This window comes from Macrotis lagotis, chromosome 4 (assembly GCF_037893015.1).
Source record: "Macrotis lagotis isolate mMagLag1 chromosome 4, bilby.v1.9.chrom.fasta, whole genome shotgun sequence".
NCBI lineage: Eukaryota > Metazoa > Chordata > Mammalia > Peramelemorphia > Peramelidae > Macrotis > Macrotis lagotis.
Window position 1 is genome coordinate 36,050,301 of NC_133661.1, and position 19,440 is coordinate 36,069,740.

The following is a 19,440-nucleotide window of genomic DNA, read 5'->3' on the forward strand; positions in this document are numbered from 1 at the left end:
TACTTAAGGATGATATAATTTACTTCCTTATCTCTTTTAACACTATTTTTGCAGCTGCTTTGTTTGAGATAAGGATTGCTACCCCTGCTTTTATCACTTCAGCTGAAGCAAAATATATTTTGCTCCAACCTTTTACCTTTATTGAACTTATCAGAGTTAATAGAAAACTAATACTGTTTGTCTGAAAGAATTATCTGTTTGGGGGCTGGACATTACCACTCCTTGTTTTTAATCAATGATTATATAAAAGTGGAAATGAATCCAGAGGAGAGAGAGTTAGAGGATCATCTTTCAGCAATATGGATCCTTTGAGACTCACCACTATTGCCCTCTTGGCTTCTGTCAGTTTCTTGATCTTCTTTTCTCTATGGAACCAAGGGTTCAAAAGGGGAAAGCTTCCACCAGGTCCCACTCCTCTTCCTTTTATTGTCAACATCCTGCAGTTTGACTTGAAAAACATCACTGCATCATTCTCACAGGTAAAGGAACTGAATTTGGGATTTGGTTCCTAGTGGCTTGGATTCACTTCACAAAGACTTCAAATGCACATCTGATTCAGAATTCATTGGGGATTTGCTAGATCATAGATGGTGTGACTTAAGGGCTCTATGAGTGAAATTTCCATGTCAAATTCCAATGTCAAAGAACACATTGATTAATTGTTAAAACTGCTATATTTCCTGGATGTAAGGCATCATGCTAGACTCTGGAGATACAAAGATTTGGGGTTGAAACCAATTTTTGGATAGTTGATGAGTTCAATTGACAAGAACTTATTTAGCACCTAGTAGGTCCCAGACACTATGGCAGAGACAGGAGAGAAATATATGGTGAATGAAACAACCTCTCTTTGAAAAGAAACTGTTTCTGTCATCCAGGAGCAAATGCTGTTTTAGATGGATAAAAAATCATAGATAAGTAAGCAGAAGATAACTAGATGACAAAGCAAAATATTGTAATCCGAGTGACTCTCCTCCCTCAAAGTTTTAAGAACACCTGAGGATCTCAAAGAAAGTTGGAGAAGTTGGTTACAGGTTCGGCAGACAGTCTAGGCAAAGGCAAGACCTTGGGAGATAATGTGGCTAGCAGGGTAGTTTGACAAGAATGTAACATTTGAGCTAAGAGTAATACAAAATAAATTTGAACTGTCAGTTTGGAGCCAGTTGTGGAGGCCTTAAGTGTAAAATTAGGAAGGTAGTAGGGAGTCCTAGTGGGTTTTGAGTACAGATATCATGTTGTCAGAAATGTGCCACAGGAATTTTAACATATTAGTAGTAGTGTGGATTATTTATTCAATATTAGAAATGTTAGAAACAAGGGATTGACTTGGAGGTAATTGAGAGAATTGATAAAAATATCATTTATTAAGTACCTATTATGTGCTCCATATCATGGATATAACACAGAGTACAAGATTTCAGTTACATGTCACTTGGAAAGGCCTCTTGCTCCTCAGGGAAAATGAACAAAACAGATAATGATACAGTTGATTTATGTCAATTTAACTGATAAAGGTCATAACTTTTCTGATATGATTTTTGATTCACTAAGAGAAATATGACATCAAGTAAGGTGGTGTCACAACTCGTGAGTAAATTCAATTGATATGATAAGGGGATGAGCAAAATCTCCAGCCCCACACCCCCCCTTTAAAACCATCTGGGTCCAGGGTCATGATAAAGATCAAGACAAGCTGAGATGACATCCAGATTTCAGTTTGACTGAGGAAACATCCATTCAGAGTAGGTAAGAAATGAGCAAAAGAATGACTTCTTTTACCTAGTCAAAAAAAATCAGTTTTGGTGGAGAATACCCTTAGAGTTTCTTGCCAAAAACAAAACAATTGATATTTCCATTCACTTTGAGTCATCAGTGCCCAGAAAAGGACCAGAGGAGATCTGGGGTTGAAACCAATTTTGGACAACCAAAGACGGAGTGATTTGGGTTTAATACATAGTCATTAAAAAGGGAAAAAATCTAGGTCATAAAGAGCAAGATATATTTATATGTTTCATTGATTAAAATTTAAATTCATTTGGGCAAAGCAGACCCTATGAGGACAGAGAGAGAAGATGAGAGTAGAGAAAAGCAATGGAAAAAAGGAAGAAAAGAAGGTAAGAAGAAAGGAAGGAAAAAGCTGCATTGCTCAATGAGAGTATTTGCAAAATGAGTAAACAAAAATTTGATAAAAATGCAAAGGAATATTCAGAGAGGAAGGCACTAGCATCTGTAGGACAGGTCAAGAAAGACCTTGTATAGAAAGCGCCATTTGAGCTAAACTTTGTGAAAATTAATAATTCTAAGGGTAAGAGGCAAGGAAGAAGTGCATCCTGGGCTTGGAGACTAAAAACCTCGCAAAAGTCAAATAATGGCACATAGTGTTATGTGAGTAAAAGGAAGAAGGTCCATTTGTCTGAATATGCCTGGAATTTGTCTGGAATAAATGAAGAAGAATATTGTTGGAAAGCTTAATTCCACTCAGGTTGAGAAAGACAAAGAAGTTTACATTTGATCACAGAGGAAATAGAGAATCACTGAAGTTTGCTGAGCAGATGAGTGAAGTAGTTAGACTTCTGCTTATATCATATCTTTACCAGAAATAAGGAAGTTTGGAAGAGAATGACTTTTTAGGGAAAAGATATTAAATTTTATTTTGTATTTATTTAGTGTAGGATTCCTATGAATATCCAGGAATGATAGTGGGGGGGGGGGGCATCTGTGTGGTGCAGTAGATAGAGCACTGGCCCTGGATTCAGGAGGTCCTGAGTTTAAACCTGGTCTCAGACACATAATAATTACCTGACTGCATGACCTTGGACAAGTCATTTAACCCCACTGCCTTGCAAAAACTAAAAGAAAGAAAGAACAAAAGAAAGAAAGAAAGAATGATAGTAGTTCCAAATGTAGAGTTGCAGATAGATAGCTCCATAGTTATTATGAGGTTGCCAAGAATCAGAGTATAGAAAGAGAAGACAAGTTGACCCATTATAGAACCATGAGAAAATTCATAAATTTATGGTTTAATGTGGACTGTGATCTAGCAAAGGAGACTGATAAGGAGCAATCAGACAGGTAAAAAGGAGAAAGTGTGAGAAAGAAAAGCAGAAAGAAAGAAAGAGGGAAAGAGAGAGAGAGGGAGAGAAAGAGAGAGAGAGTGAGAGAGAGAGAGAGAGAGAGAGAGAGAGAGAGAGAGAGAGAGAGATAGGGAGAGAGAGATATCATATGGGAGAAGAGAGTAGTCTGTAAAGAGGTCTAGAAGGATGAGGACTGGGATAAGGTCATTGGATTTCACTCTTCATAGATCATTAGTAACTTTAGAAAGATCATTTGGATTTGAGATTACTGAAGAAATAATACTAATATTTCAGAACTGAGAGGAGAAGGAACAAGAGTAGATAAGTTTGTTAGGAGATGGCAATTCTCTCTGCATTTTATATGACTTTTATCCCCCATGCTATTCCATAAATCTTCCTTGGGTCATCTACCCAATATTTTAAAAATTTCTTTACATTACGTAGGTACCAATGGAACACACAGGGAAGAATTATGAAAGAAAAATAATTCAATATATAATGATAGGGATTTCCAAGGATCAACCTAAAAGGATTGAAAACCCTACCTTGTCTCAACAAAGCCTGTACCTTGGTATGCCCAGAATTCATTAACAACACATGTTCCCGGGGTGGCTAGGTGGCGCAGTGGATAGAGCACTGGCCTTGGAGTCAGGAGTACCTGAGTTCAAATCCGGCCTCAGGCACTTAATAATTACCTAGCTGTGTGGCATTGGGCAAGCCACCTAACCCCATTGCCTTGAAAAAAATCTAAAAAAAAAATAATAAAAAAAAGAAAGTGTAAAAAAAAGGGGTGGCTAGGTGGCGCAGTGGATAGAGCACTGGTCTTGGAGTCAGGAGTACCTGAGTTCAAATCTGGCCTCAGACACTTAATAATTATCTAGTCATGTGGCCTTGGGCAAGCCACTTAACCCCATTGCCTTGCAAAATCTTAAAAAAAAGAAAGAAACAACACATGTTCCTACACATGCCAAATAAATATGGCATATTATAAGATAGTTATGAGGGTAAATTTCAACTTTGTTAAGTTTCAAAGTGAACCTCATACTATTTATTGGCATTCTTTTCACAGCTGGCTGAAAAATATGGCCCTATCTACACTATTTATTTTGGAACCCAGCCTGTTGTGGTGCTATATGGATATAACATTATGAAAGAAGCTTTAATTGATCAAGGAGATAGTTTTATAGAAAGATGAGCTACACCAATGTTTGAAGATGTGATCAAAGGACAAGGTAAATTTAGTTTATTACAAAAAGTCATTAAAAAGCAACAGGATGTGGCAGAGTTTATCCAGTAAAATGAACTTCCCATCTCCTTGAGCATAGTTACTGATTTGGGTTTTTTTGCTCTATTCTCAGCACCAAGGACAAGACCATTGCATGGTAGACACTTGATCCCTGCCATGCTACCATTATATTTTGATTTGAATTGAATAAAATTAAACTTGATCAATGAATTAATCCCAAAATGACCCATAGCCACCATGACCTCGATGTTCTCAAAAATCTCCACTGTGGGAATGACCAATGTCTTCTTCTCCATTGTCTAGGAATTGTTTTTAGTAGTGGAGACAGGTGGAAACAAGTTCGTAGATTTTCCCTCATGACCTTAAGGAACTTTGGGATGGGGAAGAGAAGCACTGAAGAGAGAGTCCAAGAGGAAGCCCGCTGTCTAGTGGAGGAGCTCAGGAAAACAGAAGATATTTTTTCAGTTGTTTCCTGCTGGGCATGTGGGGTCCAGCTGCTCACCCATTCCCAATCCTAAATACTTCTTTTCAAAGTCATTATAAACATCTCTGTCTTATAAGGTAATCACATTGTTGCAACACAAAACTCCCTGCTTTCTACTCACACTCAGATATTATAAATTTATTCTGTTTCTTTTTAAAGGGTTAAAGAAATTGTCTGAGAGAACAAGATTCACCAACATTAGAGGAAATAAAAACCATATCCAGGTCAATGTTCAGTTCCTTTATGATTGAAAACATTTCTGTTCAAACTGGTTTTTATCCTCTTTATGGGGAACTTTTCTCTTTATTAGGTCAACCCATAGATCCCACCTTCATTCTTAGCTGTGCCCCTTGCAATGTGATCTGCTCTGTCCTCTTCCATGATTGATTCAAGTACAACAATGAGAAATTTTTGTATCTGATGAGTTTGTTAAAAGAAAACTTTCATCTGCTTAGCTCACCCTGGATACAGGTAAGGCAGAGCTATCTTCTTGTTCTATTGTTGTTTGCTGAATTTCAGAAACAAGATACTTGTATGATAGGCTCTCATCTGTTAGCAAGGTGCCCCAAATACATAAGCATATACACACATCCACATATCATGCACTCAAAGGCAATAATATCAAGCAATATCTTTGATTCTCAAAGAAGATCCTGGTACAGATTCTATTCTCAGTAGGTTACTAAACTAGATCTGGGTAATACAGAGATTTTCTTTATAGGGAGAAACATTTATTGGGGCATGGGATATCCCAAGAAAGATAGTGTATATAGATGTGATCCAATTTAATAGTAATCAACAAAGAGCATTCCCAGGCCATTCTGGAGAAATTAGGGAGGACAGATGGTCAAAACTGAGTGAACAACCCATTTAGACCAACAGTCTACATGAATTCTAGGAGTGTTAAGGCCTAGCCTATACAATGGATAGACAACTAGGATCAAAACTTTCATTCACCTAAGCCAGAACTTAAGATCCTCATCTAACCAGAAACATCCTTTACCCAAATTCTGTTCCATTTAGAGTCTGGGGAACATACTCTAGCTAAGTTCTTCAAAGGTAGAATGTAAAATTTGGGGGGATGAGGTCAGCTTCATTGTTATCTATATCATCAAAGCTAAGGACAAGATCGTACATAGAGATTTGAATAAATACTTGAAGGATTTTATATATGTAATATAAATTGAATTGATTGGTTGCCAGAGTATCTTTTGGCTTTTTTTAATGTTGGCTTCTCCAAAATAAATAGACTTTCCTCAACTCAAATATCAGCTACTTTTGAACAAGGATATAATATTCTGCCTTCTAATCCCATCAGTGGTTAGCATAGCATGGAAAAAAAAGTTTTTAGATATTTGCCAGTTTAGAATTAGATTTAAGAAGGCTTATGAAACTCTTGGGATTTGTGAAGAGCAGTAAAGTTCTGTTCCTCTGAATAAGAGATCACAAAATCACAGATTTTAGATTAAGAAAAGAATTTAATAGAGGAGTGATATAGAAAGAATCTGAAATCTTGATTAGACACTTAATAGTTGTATGTCCTTGAAATGTCATTTGATTTCTTTCATCTTCAGTTCCCTTGTTTGTAAAATGGGGAATAATAACAGCACCTACCAATCAAAGTTGCCTTATTTAAGTGATCTAATACATGTAAAGCAGTTGGGGAACTTATATAGTGTAACATGATGATAGCCATTGTTGCTAATATGGTTATTTGGAGAATTGAAGAGAAGAAGAAGCTGAGATATAGAGAAGTGACATGATTTAACTGAGGTTACCCTGTATGGCATGCATACTGACCCAGGCCTTTTGTCTCCAAATCTATTTGTCTTTCCAATTCTGTGCTGAAGAACAGACATCCTCACCTTCACAAAACAGACTGAAACTAACTTTTCAAGAAATAAGAATCTTTGTTGACTTGAATTTCAGTACCATAATCAGTCCAAGCCTCCTCCTCTTGGCAAAGGGAATGAGAGAAAATAATTTCTTTTTAAATTTTTTTTAAATTTTTAAATTTTTGATGTTTTTAAACATTTTATTTGTTTTCTAATTATATACAATAATAATATGTACCCATCATGTTTTATTAATTTAATTTTCATTTATTTATTTTTTTTAGGTTTTTGCATTCTAGATTCCCCAAATTTGGCATCACTTTAATTCTTCAGCTTAATTGTGTACTTTATGACTAAGTCACACTTTCCCTGCTACTCAGCCAAACCCAGTGCTTCTTTCTTTTTAATGTTGTCTTTCCTGAATATTATTCCTTGAGGATACTGGTCTATGCCCCGCCCCCCCCCGAAGTCAAACATAAATACCATTGACTTCATGAATCCTACCTTGCTACCTGGATTCAGCAAAGATCTTATGCTTCTAAATCTTTCAAAGCATTTTATATGTATCTGCCTGATGCATCAAACATATAAAATTTATTTAACTGTCATCGGTGTGTATTTGTCTTACTCCCCTTCTAGAGTATAAAGTTCATGTGGACAGGGATTATATCTAGAAACTTTGTATCTCTCTGAATACCTAATATTTTGCTCCACATTGACTAAATATTTTGTGGGTATTCACTGAATTGACTTAAATGGGTTAGTACTTATTTAGCACAAACTAATTATTTTGAATTTATAGTGAGAAAGGTTACTATATAGCATACCTTCTGACTCCCCTGCTCTCCAATACACACAAAGATACTAAGGTCATACCCTAGTATCTCTTGTATGCCTTTTTACATTGATGAAAACTTCCAGATCCTTCGACAACACAGTGTCACCTTTATAGTGGAACTAGGTCCAATAGGAAGATTTAACTAGAGAAAACATCTATTACTATTTAATCCAAAATGAATTTTTTCAGTTAGGAACTTTAACAATTATCAGTATTTCAGTATGATACCAACAAAATTGGAAAGGAAATGATGGAAAGATGAATTTCATTAAAATATAGAACACATATAATATTTTCTACCAACATGTTGAAAAGATGAATTTCACTAAAAATATAGAAAACATAAAGTATTTTCTACTAACATGCACTTAGAAACTGTTTGAATATAACAATTACAAAACACTAATGGATTGAAAACCAACCTAAATAATTATAAGAATGTTAATTGCTTACAGGTAGACTGAACTAATATAATAAAAATTATAATACTGCCACAATTAATATTCTTTCATAATACTATTTAAACCCACAGTTCTAAAAATATTAATAAAATTCATTTGGAGGACAAAAAGAGAAGAACCTTAAGTTAAATCATGACAAAAAGGAAGAAACAAGGGGCAGAGTATCTCAAAATCATTGTTACTAATTTTGAAATAGAACAGGTAGATTAGTAAAAGAGAGGAAGCATACTACAATTAGAAACAAGAATCACTGGTTGTCAATATTTTATATACAAAAAGACAAAAAACAACAAATAAAAAAATTCCCATCATTAAGGCAGGAAATGTCTAATAAAAAAGTTTTAAAAAACTAGAATTTTTTCAGACCCCCCCCCAAAATTCAAATCCAAAATGACAACTCTATGCAAAGATCAGTTTCAAATTTTTACATGACATATAAAAAGCATTGCTTACAATTTAGTGGTATAAGAAAGAAATTACCTTTCAGATCTGTAAATAGGAAATTGCTCATAAAAATGGTTTTAGACAATCATAGAAGGTAAGAGGAGCAAATTTGAGGTAAAAAAATTTGAAAGTGCTGGCACAAACAAAATCAATGCAGCTAAAATTAGAAAGGAAACAGTTCCCTGTTGAGAAATGTTTGCAATGAATTTCTCTGATAAAGATATTAATGACAAGAATTATAAGGAATTGACTCAGATTTATTAGAGCTATTCATCAACTGAGAAATGATAAAAAGTTATGAACAAATAGTTCTCAAAGTAAAAGGTCAAAGCTACAAATAGTCATGTGAAAAGTTGTTGCAAATTATTAATAATTAGGAAAGAAAAACCAAAGCAAATCTCACTCTCATTTGGCACAAATGATAAAAGAATAATAAAACAGATGTTGGTGGAGTGACAGAAAAACTGGCCCAAAAATATGATGTTGGAGGAGTCCTTCTGGAAAGTCATTTGGATTTGTGCCTCAAAAGTCAGTAAACCACATACTCAATTAGCAATTTCTCTCTTAGTTTTAGCCCTGATAGACATCAGAGAAAAATGAAAAGGAATCATATTTATGAAATACTCATAGTAGCATTTTTGTTGTGGTAAAGAAATGGAAGCTTATTTTATATTAATTTGATGGAATGTTATTTTACTAAAAGTAATATTGAAAAATAACAAACTCAGAGAAGCCTGAGAAAAATTTATAGACAGATGAATAGTGAAATGAATGAACAAGACCATTTTATAAAGGTACATCATTATAAAGGCAAAAACTTTGAAAGACTGAATTAATCTGATCAATGCAATGACCAAAATTTGTTATTGGAGGACCGATGATGAAATGTGTTATTTTTTTTTTCTGAGAGGTGACAATCTATATACGGAGAATGAGACATATGTTTCTGATGTTAGACAATGTGGGCTTTGTGTTTCCCTTAATTATTTGTGATTTTACTTCATTTTAAATTTGTCACAAAAATTGGCCTTAAATGGATTTTTTTTAAATTGAGAAGACCTGATATTTCTTTCCAAATGTTCCCAAATTTATGTGAATAAAGGCAAATATCATATTTTGGAGCTCTGGGAAAACCAGAAAATTTTCAAACTGTTGCCATATCTGTCAATTGTCCAGGCAATCTGGAAATTAATTTAGATCTATTGCTTTCAAATGAGTAAATCATATGCATCCTTTGAACCAAAAATGCTATTACTTGGCCAGTGCTTTCAAAAAATAAAAAGTACAAAATATGCAAAACTGAAAATTATATGCCAACAAAATAAAAATGAGTTTTATTGAGGGACTGCAAAGTACTGGAAAGTAAGGGTTACTCATCAGTTTGGCATAGTTGAACAAGTTATAGTATATGAATGCAAGAGAATTCTATATGTTTTGAAAAATTTCAAAATGGACAGTTTTTATAAATAGGATGATTTTATGAATGAATCTCAAATCAATTGAGGAGATCCAATCTATATAAAGATAAAAACTTCAAAATAGTTTTACAACTGGGATGATTTTATGAATCAACGTCAAGTCAATTGAGCAGATCCAATCTATATAACAATAAAAACATGAAAAAAAGGCCAATATCATGCAAGGCTAAAATACTCTGATAAATATAAGGACTCAAAATGATTTCAGAGGAACCTCAATGAAACATGACCCCTCCTTCTGACAGAGAGGGAATGGTCTCAAGCTATAGAAAGTGAGACATAATTCTCACTAAGGTAACACCAAGATAAGCATTTGTTTTGTTTGATTAAGAATACATGTTACAAGGATTTTTTTTTCTTTTTTTCTCAATAGTTAATGAAGATAAAAGAAAAACACTTTATAAAAATTTTAATTAAACTTAAAAAGAAGTACAATGACTTTGAATAGAATAGAATATTTTATAAATAATGATATAAACTCATATGTGTTTGGGTTTGGAGAGTAGTTCTACAACTTTTTACCTGCATTCAGAGCATACCTTCCTGGAAAGCATAAAAAACTTTCAAAAAATGTGGATCAACTGAAGAGTTTCATTTGGGAAAGAGTTATGGAGCATCAAAAGGTACTGGATTCCAACAACCCTCAAGATTACATTGACTGCTACCTCTCCAAAATGCAGCAGGTAGGATACAGGGCAGTAGCAATTTCCTCATTGAGGAAGGTTGATTTGTCAAGAATTTTTAGATGTTACACTCCTCAGAGAACAAGAAGGAACAACAGAGAGTTGTAAGGTCCCCAAGGAAGCCGTTGACTTTCTTGTAACTAGGCTCTGTTGATCTGAAGGTAAACCTTATCTGAACTATGGAAGAGAAATGAGACTGATAGAGTTCTACCTTCTTGGTTGATGTGGTACTGAACTGAGCTTTCCAGTTTGTAGGATGATAATTATTGAAGAATGAGAATAGGATAATGATAATGGGAGTCTATTAATAAATACTAAGCCCTTACTATGTTCCAGATACTTTATTAAATGCTGAGGACTCATAAAAGGGAAAAGATAGTAGCTCCCCTCAAGGAGCTTATAATGTAAAACTAAATACATATAAAGTAAGTTCTAAAGAGGAGAAATTAATTATAGAATGAGACTTGGAATCAGGAATACTTGAATTCAAAGTCAATTTCAGACACTTCTTAGTAATGTAACCCTGGGCAAGTCATATCTCCACTGCCTGCCACAGTTTCCTCATCTCTAATATGGTGATGATAGAATTTATCTCCCAGGGTTATTGGGAGGATAAAATGATAAGCTTGAAAAGAATCTTGTTAACTTTAAAAAGAGGCAGCAGAAAGCATGATAGATTAACCATATGGTCTGAAGTCAGGAAGATCTGAGTTCAAATCCAGTCACATCCACTTAGCTGTGTGAACATTTACATCTTCCTAAAACTTTGTCTGAAAATGGATTCCCTGGAGAAGGAAAGGTCAATCATCCCAATATTTTTGCCAAGAAAAATAAATGTATAATGGATTCAGAAAGATCAGACATAAATGAATATCAGCAGACAACAAGCCTTAAAGCATTATATAAATGCTAATTGTTATTAAAATTGTTAGTTATATTTAGCATTAATTAATTTTGGGGAAGAGGCTAGTCTTTTATTTGCTCAGAAGAAAAAGGAAAAAGATACCAAAGCTTCCCATAAACAAACAGAACAATTCAGAAAATAAAGTTCTTACAGAATTCCATTTTTTTTTCACCAAAAAGGAAAATTTACTCAGAGTTGACATCAGGGAATCAGACCAACAATCCATTTAATACTTACCCATCTTCCAGCTCACTAGTTCCACTCAGACCAATAGAGGAAGTGAGGTGGTGGAGGGGATGGAATACTGAGTCTGAAATCAGAAAGTTTTGTATTCAACTCTGGAGTCAGACATTTTATGACTCTGGGAAAGTCACTTGATATTTGCCTGACTCTATGTAAATGGAGATGGTAATGGAAATAAAAAAAGCATAGACCTCTTTGGGTCAATGTAAAGATCAAATGAGGTGGTATTTGTACTTAGCATAGAGTCAGGCACATAATAAGATAAGTTGATAAATGTTTGTTTCCTTCATTCCTTCACAATCTAACCCAATAAATTAAATCTCCTCTAGAAGGAGTAATCATTTTGGTAAGGCTGGCACATAGTCCTCTTTCCCAATGAAACTGAACTATCCAAATCACTCATGTTAATAGGGGTATAGCAGAAAGGAGTAGAGAGCAAATTTCTTCCACTTTTATTTCCCTATTCATACCATAGAGTTCAACATCTTCTCTCACCTGGACAATGACAATTCTTCCCTAACAGTTCTCCATGTAACATGACTCTAAACCCACTCTTCACAAAATTATAAAGTTAGTATGAATAAAATGCAAGACTCACTGAATAATTCCCATGATCAGGATGTTTCAGGACCTCTAAGACATAATACAAATTCATCTGTTTGGCATTTAATGACCTTCATAATCTGACTCCAGCCTCTCCTTCCTGGTTAGTTATGGATTCCCCCCCTCCCCGCACCCACCGAACTGGCTTCCTGATTATTCTCTGTACATAATATCCCATTTTTGCCTCTTTGCCTTTATACAGTTTGACATCCCTCCCTGAAATGATTTTGTCCACTTTCCTCAACTATCATTAACCCTAATATCCATCCACATTTGGCTGTTTCCACCTTCAAATAGACTTCTCTTATTCCTCCTGCTGTTATTGTCCCACAAAAACTCTCTTTGTATTTAGTTTGAATAGTATTTGGATAACATACTTATCTTTAAATATGTTGGAAATATGTTGCATTCTTTTAGTAAAATATGAACTTCTACAGAATATTGACTGTCTCATTTTTATTGTTTGCTTTTTTAACCATAGTATCTAGAAATTGTTCTGACTCATAATTGATATAATTTACATATTTGTTTAGTGATTTAATATACTAATAAAAATGTTAAACAACACAGAACTCAATATGAATCTTGAAATGTTCACTTAGAAACTTTCTTATGGCTTGATACCAAGACTTGTTTAACTCCCTTCGAAGACATGTTGTCTCTTTGTTCCTTTTACCTCTATATTTTTTATCTTTATTTCAATGGCCCTGAATCAATGGTAGATTTCTTTTAAAATTGTGATCAATGACATAAAAGCCTAAGAATATTGATTTCATTGCACAATCTTTCTCATTAATTCATTTACCTCATACTTGTCTGGTTTGAAGTATTGCATGTCAAATATCTGAATCATCTTGGGATTCTTTTTAAGAAATTCCTTAAATCCAGCTTTTTATTCTATGTTCATCTATCAAATATCTATTGCTTGCCACCCAGTGAAGAAAACACAAACACCCCATTGTTAACATACAAACATAACCAAGTCAAAACAAATTCCAAAGTGACTATGTTCAAAACTAGGTATCTCTTTTTGTAAAACACTCCAACAACTTTTTCTCAGTAGATAGGGAGCATTTTCCATCACAAGGCATCTGCACTCATATTTCATAATTGAATTAATAATAATAATAATAATAATAATAATGATTGAATTCATGAATTGTTTATAATTAAGTTCATGAGTTGTTCAAAATCATTCATTATTACAACATTGGTGGTGGCAATTCAATCTTATTCCATGTATGATAAACTTTTAGGGTTATTTATTAACCTCTATAATCCAATCTCCTTTCATTTTATATTGTTTTCTAATGTATTTTTTTATTTCTCAGAGAACAGAAATAATCCTGATCTATTCAAATTTATTTTCCTTTATAGGTGAAGGATTTTGCTTTCATTGTCCAGCATATTCATTTAGTGTTGAAAATCTAATATTTATTCACTGTTATTCTTCAAGTGTTAAATTTAGTGCTTCTTTCTCTTGGGTAGCCTCTGAATTATGTCCATGTATACACAATTAATTAATTAATTAATATACATATAAGTTTGAATAAATATACAGATCTATATGAGACCTCTATTTTTTAAGAATTTGCAATTTTTCATTCTTGCAGTATTATGTTCAGGATTGAATAATTGATTCTATATCTCTGATATATAGATATATAGATTCTTGAATTATTTCATGTGTGATCTTCAGGATTATTTTGACTTTGAGAAAGCCAACATTTACCAATTTTTTTTTCATTTTATTTCAAATTTTCTAATTTCTAGTCCTGAATCTGCTAGTTTCACTACAAAAGATTCTATCACTTTAGACACATTTTCATCATATGACCTATTTACTCCCTTTCCCTCTTTGAGATCTGTTATTACAAGCTATTCTTCATTCTTGTTCCTTCTAATTCATTTTTGTGAAACTCTTTTATAATATCATGCTTCAAAAATTTCAAAGCACTTTGCTAATATTACCTCCCATGTGCCTCCCAACACGAAGTAAGTGCTAATATTCCCATTTTATAGATGAGGACTTAGAAGCAGAAAGAGGTGAAGCAACTTATTTGATCATAAAGCATTGATCATAAAGATCATAAAGATCATAAAGTTTGAAGCTGGGCTTTAACTCAGATCTTACTGACACCAGAGTATACGCCAATCCACCCAATACAACACCTAGCCATCTCTTTTCTGAGAGTCCTATAATGCTCAATACATTGGGTTTTTTTCATTTATCAGCTATATTTATGTATCTGTTCTTAATTATATAGATTATATTCCTTGTTTTATATCTGATTCTAGATTGTTTGGTTATTTTCATTTCTCATGAATTTCACTAGTTGATTTGAGCAAAAGAAATAAGCTTACACTCAAACTTTGTCTCAGCTTCTTTTTAAGGCACAGATAGTTTTATTTCTGTTCCAAGCAACATAGTATTAGGTCTGCTCCCATTTCTGTCATTCTATCATGCAACCCTTTTTAATTTTCCCCCATGTAACACTGAAAAAAAATTACTTCTCTTCTCTAGGTAAGTGATTTTCTTTTTTATAAAGTGAATTTATTAGTCCAAATGATTTCCTAAGAGCTTCCAAGTTCTAAAATCTATGAACATGCATATTTTAGAGATTTTGAAAGATGTAAGGACCTCGGCAGCCACCTGATTCTTTTTTTTTTTTAGGTTTTTGCAAGGTAAGTGGGGTTAAGTGGCTTGCCCAAGGCCACACAGCTAGGTAATTATTAAGTGTCTGAGACCAGATTTGAACCCAGGTACTCCTGACTCCAGGGCTGGTGCTTTATCCATTGCATCACCTAGCTGCCCCCAGCCACCTGATTCTAAGGACTTTCAAACATCTGGATTAGAATGCTCATACTCCCCACTCTCAGGAGACAAAACTCCTAACAAATAGTTTAAAAGTAGAGACACATTACACTTCCACATGAGGGGGATAATGTCCAAGACTGGAATGAAATTCTTCAATTAGTAATTTCCTCATCTGTGGATGTTTTCAAACTGAGGCTGGGTGAACATTTAAGGGGGGATTGGAAAAGGAAATCACCGATCAACTGGACAGATTCATTTTCTGCACAGAATTTGCAATTTAGTATTCTCCACTAGAAAATAACTTCCTTAATTCCCCATTGTGAAAATCCAAAATTCCTTCTTTTTGTTATTGTTCTGTTAGGACGTTGTCCTATTTGGGGGTGAAAATATCAGAATGCGGGCTCAATGACCAGGTTACGTTTGCAGTGACTTTTTTGATCAGGATGTCACCCTATCACATGTACCATAGATAATAAAGAGAGAGTTCAAAGGTATCAACTCTCTACTGTTACAAATGAGGAAACATGCCCAAAGGAATTAGATGTCTTTTCCAGGAACAATTACATACCCCTTAACTGAGGATAAAGTTTATTCCAAGTCTTCCTGATTCAAAGTCTGGTGCTCCATCCATTGTACCATATTGCTCAAGGTTAATTAAGGAGGCTGAATGGGAAGGGCAAGCCTATGATTGGGCAGTGGAAGTCTGAGGGCATTGCAAAGGCTCCAGTCTCTTCAGATAGAGAAATAAAGGTGAAGAAGGCCCCTGGGACAAATGTTGTGCACTTCATTTGGTTACTAATGACTTTCCCTAAGACATGCATGTAGTGACGCTGACTGAAGTTGGCAAAACCAGAAGAATGTTGTCCACACTAACAACAACGTTGGCTGAGGACCAAATATGATGGACTCGTTCAGTTCAGCAGTACAAGAATCAAAGACAAGTCTAACAGACTTATGATGGAAAGTAGCATCCATATCCAGGAAAGGAAGAATTACATTCAAACAGGGAAAACCATTAGAGGGAGAAAGAAACAAAATACATAAGCCAACTTCTTTCATAAGATGATTCATATGGCTCTATGTTTAATACAGTTATGCATGTATAACCTATCATGGATTGCTTTCTGTCAGGGGAAAGGGGAATGAAGGGAGGGAGAAAGAAAGATGTGAAATTCACAATCTTTCAAAAAATGATTGTTGAAACCCATCTTTGCATGTAATTGGGAAAAAATGAATAAAATATAAAATTAAAACTAATGACTTCCACTTCTGTCTCTCATTATTCATCTATTTTTTTTATCTCTCTTAGGAAAGGGACAACCCAAAATCTGAATTTAACTTGGAGAATCTAAAAATGACTGCAGTAGACTTATTTGGTGCAGGAACAGAGACAACCAGCAGCACTCTAGGACATGGTCTCCTCCTCATTCTCAAATATCCTGAGATCCAAGGTAAAGTCCAAAAATTGCCATTCTAGAAGACCTGACTTGTTTTACCAGCCCTGAATCTTGCTCAGAAACTGGTCTCACTTTTTGGGTTTACATACTTGTTACATAGATAAGCTGTAGTCTACAAAAGAAAACAGCACATTTAGGCATGATCTGATAGTTATTTAATTCTCTGAATTTCTGTCATGGGGAATTCAATTCACTTTAACAAATTTGAGGGAAAAAAAGCTTGCATTATGTCTACTGCATTCTATGCTTAGCATACAAAGACTTAAATGAAGCAACCTATTTCCTCAAATGCTGTACATTATACTAGGGCTAATTCTGTGGAATCCAAAGAAGTAGAACTAGGATCCATGGAGAGAAGTTACAATTGACAGATGGAGGCTTCATGTAAGGAAAGAATTGCCAACAATTAAAATTCTTCCAAAACCCATTCAGCTACCCTGGAGATAGTGAGCTTTCAGTTACTAGAGGTATTCAAACAAAGGTTGGGTGACTCCATTGTTCATTACATTAAAAATGGTCCTTATAAGACTCATCCTAGGTCCTATCATCAACACAAATTCTGATGGGTATTCACTGGAGATGGGGAACCTCAGTGGTTATTGCTGTTTTTCTCCCTGCAGCAAAAATTCATGAGGAAATTGATCATGTGATTGTACTTAATCGAATTGCTTCCATAAAAGACAGACAAGATATGCCCTACATGGATGCTTTTATACATGAAGTGCAAAGATACACTGACTTCCTACCTCAAAACCTGACCTGTGCAGTGACCCAGGACATCAAATTATAACAGTATGTCCTCCCTAAGGTGAGTCTTCATGGGACAATGAGATCTAGTATTGGAAGAGATTGTGAATGCCATGTGGCTCAGTGACTGCATTTTAAAAATGAGAAAATCAAGGTCCATTGTCATGATCTCATGTGACCTTCTTCAGGCTGTCTTTTGTCACATTCAACCACTTGGATTGCAGTGCTAAATGACGAATGAGTAGAAAATATAAACATAATTTGATTTTCTTGCTTCTCATTTACCACAGCAACACTTTGGAAAGAAAGTGTACAAGGAAAGGTACTGGAGAAATATTTATGCCATTTACTCAATCTAGACAGTGGAGTGAATTGTGTAAATATTATATGTTTTCCTTTGTGCAGAGGGAAACCCTAAATCTCAGCCCAAGATCATTTTAAAATGTTGAAACTGAGACTTTAACCTAGGCCTTCAGACTCGAAAATACTACATTCCAGGATTACTAAATAAATATTGGTTGAAAAAAATTAAATGTACTTGAAATTTCATAGCAATGCTTCAGCAGAACTATTCTTCCTCAAAGAATGAAGTGAACATTCTACCTAATTTTTACCCTTTAATGTACTCACCCGAGTTTATTGTTTATTAAAATCATCAAGGTTTCAGCGAGGACCTTCTATGTCAGAATTGCAGACCCAAATGTTTTTGACACAAGGCAGGAATTGAAGGGTTTGTCACCATTGAGGACTTTGGCTTCTCCTGGAGAAAGTCCAATTTGGTACCAGAAAAAATCATTCAAAGTATCATTTCATTCCTTCAGACCTAAGCTGTGATTTGATTGACTGAATGACTTCCTGCTGAAGAAACTCCTTTAAGAGAAAATGTGGTCTACCCTGAGAGTCTTTAACTTTTGCTAAGGCACTGTCAATATGGTGGCTCCACCCAGAGTAACACAAGTAGTTGATGTAGACATGAAATGTAGATCAAGGGCTTGAAGGAAGAAAGAATACAAAGAGCTCAGGGCCTTAACCAAGGCTTTCTATAAGCTAGGGGTGGGAGGAAAGCTATATATTCTAAAAGGTTGACATGATTAAGAGTGCCTTTTAGATTTGAGACATAGCCATAATAAAGTCATGAGGATGAGAGAGCCTTTTCAATAGAGAACAGTCATTAGACTGGTTTAGATGGAATCCCAAGAAGGGCATGATGGGGACAAAATTGTTGAAATCTATCTGGAAAGCAAGTTTGGAACATTTGTAAATTCTCAGTGTCTGGATTTAACATTATGTGTCATACACAAGGAAGTGTGAATCTTGTACTAGAGGCAATAGAAGCCAATGAATATTGTTGAAACTGGCAAATGAAAGACATTCATGATGATAATAACTGATTTTCCCTTGGAATTTCTTTCCTTTAGGGCACAACAATCTTCCCAAATATCATGGAGGATGATCTTATTGTGTATTGTACAGCTCTTACTCATGAATTTCGGATACAATGAACATGTGTACCTACTCTTCCATAAAATGAAGATTCATGTATTCAGAAATAGCATTATTGTTTGGAAAGAACCCTGACTTTGTGGATAGATGACCTAGAATTAATTCTACCTCAGTGCTAAAAAGTTAATCTAGTTTTAGATAAATCATTTTACTATTTCTTCTTAGACCAGGTATTTCATCTCCACATTACATGGACTCACAATTACCTAGCGACTCCCCATTTATGATACTTTGATAAGTGGAGATAGTCAATCCACTCATCCATGCTTGAGTGGACCATTTTGAAAGCTACATTCAAAGGAGAACTACCCTCTGGTGACAGCCAAACTGCAGATGGACTTCTCTGCTGTTGGCTAGCATGGTCACCAGTTGACCAAGGCACTATCCATTGATAGACTCATAAATTATGAGTTTTGTAGAATCTTCTAGCATTTAGCTAACCACCCAATATCACCTCCACTTAATAACAAAACACAATATATCATTCATCAAAGATCTATGATTTTTTTTAGTAAAGTCACAAATCTCAACCATAATTCAATAGCTCAATATGAGAGAGTTGCTTAAAGTTCTTAGACTTTATGAGATTTACCTATAGTGACACAGCTGTAACCTATGAAAA

At 34.7% G+C, this 19,440-nt stretch overlaps 1 pseudogene; it reads left to right on the forward strand.

Annotated features, from left to right (window-relative positions):
• Positions 1–288: 288 nt before the first annotated feature.
• Positions 289–18,817, forward strand: LOC141522623 (cytochrome P450 2C23-like; annotated as a pseudogene).
• Positions 18,818–19,440: the final 623 nt, after the last annotated feature.